This window comes from Onychomys torridus, chromosome 8 (genome assembly GCF_903995425.1).
Source record: "Onychomys torridus chromosome 8, mOncTor1.1, whole genome shotgun sequence".
NCBI lineage: Eukaryota > Metazoa > Chordata > Mammalia > Rodentia > Cricetidae > Onychomys > Onychomys torridus.
In genome coordinates this window covers 76,368,769-76,380,307 of record NC_050450.1, presented here as the reverse complement: position 1 = coordinate 76,380,307, position 11,539 = coordinate 76,368,769, and the positions used below count along the sequence as shown (strand labels likewise).

Here is an 11,539-nt window from a genome sequence, read left to right as displayed (position 1 = left end):
TTTAATCCCAGCACTCAAGAAGCAGAGACAGGAGGATCTCTGAGCTCAAGGCCAGCCTAGTCTTCAGAGAGAATTCCAGGACAGCCAAGGCTACCAGAGAAACCCTACCTAAACACACACACACACACACAGAAAATCAATAAAAGGCAAATGAACGGATGACTTTGAAAAATCAAGCTGGGCGGTAGTGGCGCATACCTTTAATGCCAGCACTCAGGAGGCAAAGGCAGGTGGATCTCTGGAGTTCCAGGAAAGGTGCAAAGCTACACAGAGAAACCCTGTCTTGAAAAACCACCAAAAGAGAAAGAAGAAGAAGAAGAAGAAGAAGAAGAAGAGGAGGAGGAGGAGGAGGAGGAGGAGGAGGAGGAGAAGAAGAAGAAGAAGAAGAAGAAGAAGAAGAAGAAGAAGAAGAAGAAGAAGAAGAAGAAGAAGAAGAATCAGGGGTTGGGGATTTAGCTCAATGGTAGAGTGCCTAGCAAGCGCAAGGCCCTGGTCCTCAGCTCCAGAAAAAAAAAAAAAAAAAAAAAAAGAAAGAAAGAAAGAAAGAAAACTTAAATGCAGCTGAGTGGTGTTGGTACAGGCTTTTTTTCATTTTTTTCCCCCGAGACAGGGTTTCTCTAGATCCATCTGCCTCTGCCTCCCGAGTGCTGGGATTACAGGCGTGAGCCACCACCACCCGGCTGGCACAGGCTTTTAATATCAGCAAAGTCAGACAGATCTGAGTTCCAGGACAGCCAGGACTACACAGAGAAACCCTGTCTCGAGGAAAAATAAGAAAAGAAAAAAGAAAGCCGGGCAGTGGTGGCGCACGCCTGTAATCCCAGCACTCGGGAGGCAGAGGCAGGTGGATCTCTGTGAGTTCGAGGCCAGCCTGGGCTACCAAGTGAGTTCCAGGAAAGGTGCAAAGCTACACAGAGAAACCCTGTCTCGGAACACAAAAAAAAAAAAAAAAAAAAGAAGAAGAAGAAGAAGAAGAAGAAGAAGAAGAAGAAGAAGAAAGAAGAAAGAAAGAAAGAAAGAAAGAAAGAAAGAAAGAAAGAAAGAAAGAAAGAAAGAAAGAAAGAAAGAAAGAAAGAGAAAAAGAAAAACCAAATGCAAGATGTTATGACTTGTTAAGAGGGACAAAAACATCTGTGTATGCCTCCCAGAGAATCAGTCTGGAGGAAACCTCTGACTTCCTAGGGTAATGATGCCCTGTGAAACCACCCGCTGGCCCCGAACTGTCTTGGGAAAATTGACAGCTTGAGGTCTCAGAGGATTGTCAGCATGCAAAGGTCTGCAAATCTGCAACAATTAGTTCTTCAATTTGCGTTTGTCATTTTTTTTTTTAATCCAGTCAAATGAGAGAAAATGTTACGACTGGAGGCTGTTCATACCAGGAGCTCACTATGAAGCCTAGACAGAATTCAAACTAATCAAACTCCTAAGAGTTGGGATTACAGGTATGTGCTACTATGTCTCAGGAAGGGGTTATCTTTTTTCTTTTCTTTTCTTTTTTCCTTTTTAAAGCTTAGAGATATGGATCAGAGTTTAGGAGCATGTACCACTCTGCCAGACGCCTCAGGTGCTGGCTCATAACCAGCTATAACTCCAGCTCCAGGGGACTCAACCACTTTTCTACTCCAAGGACACTTGCATACTCGCAGTGCACATACATACACTCAGGCACATACACATAAAATACATCTTTAACAATTTTTTTTAAGCATGTACGGAGGCTGGAGAGATGGCTCAGCGGTTAGAGCACTTGCTGCTCTTGCAGAGGACCCAGGCTTGGTTCCCAGCACCTACACAGCACATGGTGGTGGCACATGGTGGCTCCCAACTGACCGTAACTCCAGTTTGAGAGGATCTGATGCCCTCTTATGACCTCCAAGGACACTAGGCACATGTGGTGCACATACATACATGCAGGCAAATACTCATACACATAAAATAAATTAATCTAAGAAAACAGTGTGTGGGAGAGATGGGGGGGGAGGTACGGTGCTAGCATGCTACATGTGTGTCCTCAGAGGCCAGAAGAATGAGTCAGATTCCCCCTAGAGCTACAGTTACAGGTGGTTGCGAGCCCCCTGACATAGGTGCTGGGAACCAGGTTCTCTGGAAGAATAGAGAGCATTCTTAGCTGCTGACCCGTCTCTGCAGGCCCGGAGAGGCTAGTCTTAAGGAAACCAGCACACGATGCATTTGATCTTGTAGCATGCTTAATTTACTTTCTCCACCGTGTGGGAGAGCTACCTCACCCAGGTAATCTATGGGTAAGACCTTGCTACGGCCTACATCTGTGACTTTCTTGTCTTATCTTGTACCATGGGGTATACATCTTCACACGCCCTCTCCACTCCCACATCAACCCCCCCAGCTGAGCCTCTGGTTATTCAACAGCTGCTGCCTAATTCCACCTCAGATTCACCTCTCTTCCCTGCTCAGCCCAGGAATCCCCGCTTCCACCCACCCTGACAGCCCTGTACACAGACAACAGTGAAACTCCCTCCCAGTGGGCCTCTCCCCAACTCTCACCAGCCTCCAGGCCCTGGTACAGCCTGGAACTGAAACCAATCTCAGACCCAAACAAAGTGAAATCATTTCCTGAGCCCCGTCACCCCACACAACCACAGAACATCTTCGCCCGAGCAAAGCTCCAAATCCAGCTTTGGGAAACGCAAAGCTCTTAACTTCTGAGCCATCTCTCCAGCCCTGTTTTTAAAATAAATTACTTAAATTGTACGTGTGCATGTACGCGCTCCCGTGCGCACACAAGTACAGATGCTCAGGGAGGCCACAGGCATCGGATCCCCCTGGAGGTGTAGTCAGGGCTGGTTATAAGTGGTCCAACATGGGCACAAAAGCAGTAAGCACTCTTAGCCGTGGAGCCACGCCCCCTACCCCATTTTCTCTTTTAAGATAGGATCTCACTATATACTCCAGGCTGTCCTTGAACTCAGGATTTTTCTGGGTGCTGGGATTACAGGCATACACCACCATGTCTGCCTGAGATAAATTCAGGCTGTCCTGGCACTCACTATGTAGACCAGGCTGGTCTCAAACTCAGAGATATGCCTACCTCTGCCTCCCAAGTGCTGGGATTAAAGGTGTGCGCCACCATGCCCAGCCTGATTTATTCTTAATTGAGTCTCTTTTGAGAACAAGCCTGTTTTCTTCTGAGACTTCTGTAGTCATCTTGTTAAATGTATTGAGATTGTCGTGATACATGTTTTCCTTAAAAGTTGGGGCCTTTTTTATTTGTAGCAAGGGGACAGGAAAAAGCCATGATGAGTGAACATGTCGGCACTTGACGATCTTTAGAAGAATTATGTATTTTGAGAAGGCTCCCCAGATGTACTTTGTTAACCTTGCTCTTGCCCTTCAGCCTATCAGGACCCTTTTTCTGTCAGTGGGAGGGATCATGAACTAACTTGTATCATCTACTGCTGGTTCATTCATTCCACAGGGTTTACTGAGGGCTCTGTGTCTGTCCGGTGCTCACTTGGGAGCTGAAGCTGAAAACTCAGCAACTCCACAGCCATCTTCTGAACAGAGCTCATGCTCTCTGCGGCCGGGAGCTGACAAATGTTATTTCCGGGTTTCTTGCCACTTTGCCCAAGGCTTCCGGTCATTCCCAGGGAGCATCCCTAGCTAGGGCAGGGGCCCCAGGCATGAGTCCCAGCTGCTGAGCAGGTAGCATTTACATCTTGGCTCTACATTCATGGACAGGCTACCCTCTGTCACTCAGCATTCTTCAACGATTCCACAGTACAAGGAGAGAGGTTAAGCCAGGTTTGAGCAACCTTCCACCTCAAAAATTCCAGTTTTCATCCTCTTACCGCCGAGCAGGCATGGACCTCTCGGGGCCTCCACCTCATCTTCCTGTCTGCACATGAAACAGCTTAAACCACAAAGACAAATGAATCTTGTTCCCATTTCCAAAACTTTTTTTTTTTTTTTTTGGTGGGAGGGGGGCATCCCCCTCTGCTCCAATGAGTAACTTTTCTTGCTCATTACAGCCTGTCTGGCACATCCTCCCCGTCTCTTCCTTGAGTCATCCCCGCCCCCAATTTAAATGCGTTCCCCTCTGGTCCTCTGTCTAGTGAGCAGCTGTGTTCTGAGCAGCAATGCTTGTATGATGTCTACCCCTTCAGTGCGTTCACTGAAGGCATTACAAGACCTAACTATCACTTAGCTATTAAAAGCCACAAGAGCGCCAGGCGGTGGTGGTGCACGCCTTTAATCTCAGCACTTGGGAGGCAGAGCCAGGCGGATCTCTGCGAGTTCGAGGCGAGCCTGGTCTACAGAGCAAGATCCAGGACAGGCACCACAACTACACAGAGAAACCCTGTCTAGAAAAACCAAAAAAAACAAAACAGACAAACAAACAAAAACACAAGAGCCTAGCTGAAGAGATGGCTCAGAGGTTAAAACACTGGCTGCTCTTCCAGAGGACCTGGGATTGATTCCCAGCAACCACATGGTGGCTCACAACCATCTGTAACTCCAGTTCCAAAGAATATAAGAAAGACCTCCCCGCTTTTGGCATCTGTGAGCAACAGGCAGGAATGTGGTGTACCAACATACATGCAGGCAAAACATCCATACACACAAAGTAATAAAAATTAAAAAACACACACACACAAAAGTAGCTAGGCATGGTGGCATATATCTATAATCCCAACACATTGGGTAGGGGAAGAGGCAGAGGCAGAAAGATTACCATGAGTTTGAGGCCCAGCCTAGCTACAGAGTGAGTTCCAGGCCAGCTTGGTATGCAAAGTGAGACTATGTCTCAAAAAAACAAATTCAAGTTTGGCATGGTAGCTCATGCCTATGATCCCAGCACTTGGGAAGCTGAGGCAGACGGACTGTTAGACTCTGAGGCCAGTCTGGGCCAATACAGTTAAGTTTCAAGTCGGCTTGGGCTAGAATGCGAAAGTGTCTCAAAAAATAACAATAGGGTTGGGGATGTAGCTCAGTGGTAGAGCGCTTGCCTAGCAAGTGCAAGGCCAAGGCCCTGGGTTCGGTCCTCAGCTCTGGAAAAATAAATAAATAAATAGCAACAATAACAAAGCAAAACAAAAAAACAACACCCCCCACACACACACACACACAAACCAAACCTCAACGACAAAAAAACGAGCCCAAGGTGTCCAGGAAGCTAACCACACGGCACCTCCCCTGGCAAAGATGTCACGGGATCCAAAAGCCCTAACTCTTCTCACATGCCCACAGGCCGGCCGCAGGGCTGTGCCAACATCACAGCATAGGAACACACTGTCTGCTGGGGCAAGACCAAGTACCTTATATATCAAGTACCCCTATCTCCTCACTCCACTCAAAAGTCCCCTCCCCCAAGAAGCCCTGTCCGCTCAAGCGCATCTTCTGACTGGCAATTACCCGATTCTTCAGAGTTTCATCTTATTTTCGCTTTGCTGGGCATGGGCTCCCAGGGCTTCACATTCTACCCCTGAGCTCCACACCTGGCCCAGTGTTTCATCTTGTCACAGCCCCCGCTAGGGTGACCAGAATGCTAGACTAAAATGTGTGTCTTCTTAATAGGTATTAGACGCCAGGCCTCTTGAGGGCAGGGCCATGCCTTGGTGAGCTTTGTGCCCTTGGTCAGACCTCAGCAGACCGTCTGGCCAGCAGTTCTTAGCAAACTGCATTAAGCAGAACCTACCAGACCTGTTCCAGTGATACTGGCCACTGCCTAGGCAGACCCTGAGTGCAGCTAGCCCCTTTATCCCCACCTCACCCAACTAAACCGGGAGCTACTGAGGATGTCTCCAAGGGTGTGAGCCTGCCACCAGACTCCCTCAGCCCCCTTCCAGCTCTTCCATTTTGAGATACATGATCTCAGGTGGTGTGTTATTTATCCTCTTGCTACCTCTTAGGTCTGTTTCCTCACCTGAAAAATGAATGCCATCTCACAGGGTCTCATGAGGAAACAAGGACTCCTAACTACTGAGCTAGCTTTCAAGCCTGAGGACTGAGAACACATACGATGGGGTGAAGGGGTAGCTCAACAGTTAAGAGCAATTGTTGCTCATGCAGAGGACCCGATTTCTGTCCAGCACTCACATGGTAGTTCACAACTATACATAACTCCAGTTCCAGGAACACATGTGGTATACAAATATACACGTGGCTAAAACATTCAAACATATAAAATAAATGAATCTTTTAAAGAATTTTTTTTTAAAAAAACGAAACAAAACAAAACAAAACAAAACAAAAAAATAAATAAATCAACACATCCCATCAAGCAGAGGCAGGTGGACATCTTAAGTTCGAGGACAGCCTGGTCTACCAAGCAATTCCAGGTCAGCCAGAGCTAAATCCTGTCTCAAACAAACAAACAAAAACAAAACAAAACAAGAACACCTCTGACCACTGCAAGGAGTTGGCTGCTTGGCGGAGTGAGATTACATTTTTTTACGTGTGTGTGTGTGTGTGTGTGTGTGTGTGTGTGTGTGTGTGTGTGTGTAAAGCACAAGCTTTTACCCATCATACCATATCTCTAACCCCTGTGCTTCTCCCTTCACAGGAAGCTCCTTACCAAGCCCTCCACCCCATTCCACCCTGCCAAACACTCACTAGGTGCCTTGTCCCTCTGGAGGGACACACTAACATTAAAAGAAAAGCCGTTCAGCCCTATCTCTACCCACAGCCTATAGGGAAAACTCTTTGAAAGAACAGGGAAGAGTTGATTCCACAGCAAACCTACTAATACTAAGTCACTTCACCCTTCCTGTATCACCCTGACATTTCAGCAACCCCAGACCTCCATTTTTGTCCCCTTCCCCGCAACACCACATCTGTCCCAGCCGCTGCAGCTATGACCAAAGTTTCTTTCCTTAGTAACAAGTATCAGAACTTTCGAGCCCACATACAGAAATAACAGCAACAGCTTCTATGAAAGGAACAATCATTCTGTCTCAGCACACAGGCGAGACCTCCTCCAACGCCTTCTAAGAAGGAGACGCTGAAGTACTAACAAGGCTTCAGAGTAAGATCCAGAGCCACCTGGGGATGCCTAAGTAAGTACTGTGGATTCACTAAGCTACAATGCTAGAGGCGGAGCCCAGTGATAGAGCATGTGCTTTGTCAGCAGGGGCACAGCTCTGGATTTTCAGTGCCTCAAAACCAAACCGAATCACGAAGACACTTTGGTAGAAAGGAGCATAAAAATGGCTTACCTGCTTCATAAAGTGCAGGTTAGACATTGGTATCCAACCAAGAACTCACTGAAGACCCTTGACAAAGTAGAAAAGCAGTGGTTATGTTTTAAAGAAGGGAGTTATGTTCTCAAGCAATTACTCCATCTACTGTTTATGAATGGTTTTATTTTTTTAATCTCTCTCTCTCTCTCTCTCTCTCTCTCTCTCTCTCTCTCTCTCTCTTTCTTTTTTAGACAGGGTTTAACCTAACCCAGGCTACTCTTAAACTTTCTATGTAGCCAAGGATGACCTTGAACTTCTGATCCCTTTGCATCCACCTCTTTAGGGCTTGGACCACAGGCTAATGCCACCCTGTCTAGTTTATATGGGTCTGATGATTGAACTAGACAAGTACACTAGCAGTCTCCCAACCGAGCGACATGCCAGGCCCATGACTTCTTCAGAAGATTTAGCTGCTTTCTCAGGAAGGAATCTATTGCATTGCTCTGGCACATTAGAGGTATTTCTGGGTGGCTGGAGGCAGAGAGGATCAGACAGCAAGCAGGACAGCCCGTGCAGCTAACATCTCGAGTCCACCAACATCTGGAAGCCAGAGCTTTGGCAGAAAAATAAGTCCTGGCCACAAGGGAAAATGAAGGCCGCCACAAGGGCCTTGCACGCCACCAAGACATCCAACTCCCATATCAGGGACTGCTAGACCATAGTCATTTTGGGTCTCCAAACCGAACTGCTATTTGTCACCAGCACAGGAGCCAGCAAATCACAGGTACCACCTTGTATGGTCAGAGGTGAGCCTTGTGTCCAAGGCTCTAGGAAATTCTCAGCTCTGTTGCTTAGTAACGGAGCAGAGAGACTTTAGGAACTCTGAAGGAAAACAAAAAAACAGATGTGAGAGATGCTGCATGCCAAACACTCTACTCACTGGATGACATAAGATGGTGTGGGGAGCAAGTTAGATCCGTGGAGTCAGAACTTATCACACTCAGCACAATCTGAAGACCCTTGCTGGCACAGCGAAAATGCCATTGTCCTATTACGTGAGGTGGGAGCTCCATTTCTAAGCATTGTTACTGCATGTATTGTTTGTGACTGGTTTTAAAGACAATGTTAGTGGCATCATTAAAAGGACATTCATTGGCACTCGGGAGGCTGAGGCAGGTGGATCTCTGCAAGTTCGAGGCCAGCCTGGGCTACAGAGTGAGTTCCAGGAAAGGTACAAAGCTGCACAGAGAAACCAAGCCTGTCTCAAAAAACAAAACAAAACAAAACAAAAAAGACATTCAATTGCTCTGGCCCATCAGAGGTGGTGTGAGCCTAAGAAAGACTTCTCAGTACTGAGGCAGATAAGTCTGACACGGAAGACCCCTGGACTCTCCCAGATCCCAAGCAGGTATAGATGAACAGACACCTGCACACCATGCACCCTGACACCCAGGGAGTTACGGAGAAGAAACGCAGGGCTGCTCTCTTTGGGGCTGCACAGGAGATGAACCCCAGTGGCCTGTCTGGCCTCCACTTGCATTCTGAAGTCCCCAGATATGGAAGGAACTGCAGATACCCAGACTGTTTTCCTGGGCAAATCTGCTCCAAGGCTTCCCTAGAAGGTTCTTCCACACTGAACACTCTGCATAAGGCTCTTCAACCTCATGTCCCTAAGATGAACAGGGGATCCTAAAAGGCTTGCGTCCTATACCCACCCCACACCTGTCCCTTTGTCTTCCTCCAATTCAACAGCCCTGAGGCCCCAACACAGTGCCTAAGGTCTCCCCACCTCAAAGACAGCAAACTCAGTCCTGAAAGAACAGCCACCTCAATTGCCCTGTCCTCTAGCTAACTGGAGGGAGCTGGGACCTGGGCCAGAGCTTCCAGGTCTCCATGGCCACAAGTTCAAAGTGGCATGAGAAAGGACCTCATAAGAGCTCCGCTTTGGGTGCCCTGGGATTATTTACTAACTAGCCACAAAGGAGGGATCTGTTCCAAAAGGCCCGGACTAGCCCACAGACTCTAGCACAGGGTCTTAATCAGAACCCTAGTTCCAAGGGGGCTATCAGCCTTCTGGCAGTGCACACCGATGTTCCAGCACCTGTGCAAGTTTGGGAAGTGCGGTTAGGGTACAGCTCTCAAGCCCTTGGTCTAACGTTCAGGCCTGCTCTTCCCCCTCTCTCACCCCCACTGTCATATCACCAGCTATCCTAACTGCCCACACTCTCTTCAACACTGTGCCCACCAGTGTCCCCTCTCCTTTCCAGCAGCAGCAGAGAGCAGACAGGGGATTTCAACCCAACCCTACTGGATGCAACCCTCTAGGGGCCCCGAGCCAGCAGCACAAAGGTGCCACCTTCCATTCAAGTGGAAATCCCCACTTCACACCTGATCCAGCAGGGACCAGACTTCATAATGAGATGAGATCCATAAAGGAGGCATATCCCTCACCTCCTTCCAGCAGCCTGGTTAACTTCATCAGCTGATAAAGAATGGGGCGAGGGGCCCCCAGAACCCTTTCTCCTGGGCCAGGTGGTTTAGGGTGTTGCAAGATAAGCAAGACAAAATGTCTATTTCCCGGGTTTCAGGCTGCCTAGGGAACAGGTGGAGATCAAGAAGCATGGTCTTCTACCTAACATCATGTCTAGGGTGTCTCATCATTACACTCCCAATTACCCCTCAAACTCTATTCCTACAATAAACAAATAAGGGAAATCTAAAATCTCTCTCCCTTAAAACAGCCTCCCCAGGAATTTCATAACAGTATAAATTTCTTAGAGCTAAAAACTTTATTTTTAAGGGGAGTAGATGGGCAAGCCCATGCTGGGGTGCAAGGCAACCACTCTGGGAGAAAACCAAGGAATAAAGGCAAGCCCCGGCCCCCTGGAGCTCAGCGCCCCAGGCACTTAAGAGTCCGAGGGGCGGGGGAGCAGGGGCGGGGACAACGCATTCTGAACTTTCCCTAGCCGGGTCGCGGAGAGATGCAGCTCCCAGGGGACCGGGTGGGACCAGAAAAGGCTGAACCGACCGGTGACCACAGTGGGAGCAGGAAGCGAGCCTCCCCTCCCTCTCAAAGGAGTTCAGCTCCCAGCCCGGGCCCCCGCCTCGCCATCGCCATTCAGCCTGCGCCCCCATGCCGGGTGGAAGCCGGGAGGGTGTCCACACAAAGCGGGGAACCAGGGAGCGGAGACCCGGGAGGAGCAGGCTCCCCAGGCCTCGCGTCCCTTCCCCGCGGCGTCGGCCGGTGACCACCCCGCGGATCGTGGCCACGGGTACCGCACGCCCCCTGCGCCCAGGGCCCGGGGACGGAGTGAGCAGCTGCCGGAGAGAGGGCCGCCCGGAACCGGAGCGGAGGGCGCGGGCTCCGGGGGAAACCGTAGCCCCGGCGCGAGGACTCAAACTCGCGACGGCCCGGCCCTCGCGGCCGCGCCTCGCCGATGCTCCCGGGGAAGGTGGGGCCGCCGGGCCGGGGTGGAGCGCGGCGCCCACGAGCTCGCGGTAGGGGCGGCGAGAGCGAATCGGGGTCTTACCGAGCACCGCACTCGCGTCCGCTCCCGCGGGCCGCTGGGGCCGGGCGGCGGGGGAGGGGCGCGGTCCCGCGGCGGTGGTGGCGGCGGCGGCGGTGGCGGCGGCGGGCCCGGCTCGGTGGCGCGGCGGCGCGGTGGCGCGGCTGGGCGCCGGGAGGCGGAGAAAGCGAGGCAGGCGAGGCCGGCTTCCTAGCGGCGGGCTGCGAGAAATGCAGCTGTCCCTGCGCGGCTGCCGGCGAGGCCACAAGTGGGGCCGCGCGGGGAGGAGCGGGGCTGCGCGCGCGCCGGGGCCCAGGCTGCGGCACCCCCAGACCGGGAAGCAGGAATAGGGGTCAGGAAGCCAACGCGGTTGCGGGGGTTAGAGGGAAAAAGGCATCTGGGGAACATTAGGGGACAGGCTCCTCGGTGCATTCCCGCGCCATCTGCACTGACCTCAGCTCGCCTAGAGGACTGGGAGGCTGAATGGGGAGTCTCGGATCTTCCCTTTATGGCCGGGTGCGGTGCGTCTGGACTATGCCGACTTGAGGAGCACCGTTAGGAGTTGAGGTTAGGGGACTTGAGACTTGGGAGATTTGGGGAAGAGGGCACCTAAACCCGAAGTTGGTCTGAGAGGCTGCAGACACATACATACCAGGAGCCTGGAATGAGGGTGTCATAAAAAGCATGAACCTCTGGGCCTTGGGACACCAGGAGTGTGGGGAAGTGAAGCCTCCGTGGAGTTAGAGTTCTCAAGGAAATAAAATCTAGTATCGAGGCCAGAGGAGATGGTGGAGTGGGGGCGGGAAATCAAAGCCACAGCCCATTCACCCTAGCAGTTACCACTCATCACCTCATTTCCACCCAGCATCCCCCATC

The 11,539-nt window shown here is 50.5% G+C and overlaps 1 protein-coding gene across 2 annotated transcripts in view; it reads right to left on the bottom strand.

Annotated features, from left to right (window-relative positions):
- The window catches only part of Cuedc1 (CUE domain containing 1), a 77,972-nt gene extending 66,914 nt beyond the window's left edge, over nt 1-11,058 (bottom strand). Inside the window, exons 1-2 of one of the 2 annotated variants that reach the window (XM_036195854.1) lie at nt 10,688-10,755; nt 7,194-7,250 (exon numbers count right to left, since the gene is read on the bottom strand). The gene's annotated coding sequence lies outside the window, so the exon portion shown is untranslated. Of the gene's footprint in view, nt 1-7,193; nt 7,251-10,687 lie in introns of both variants that reach the window. The other variant, XM_036195853.1, reaches the window with a different exon arrangement.
- Nucleotides 11,059-11,539: the final 481 nt, after the last annotated feature.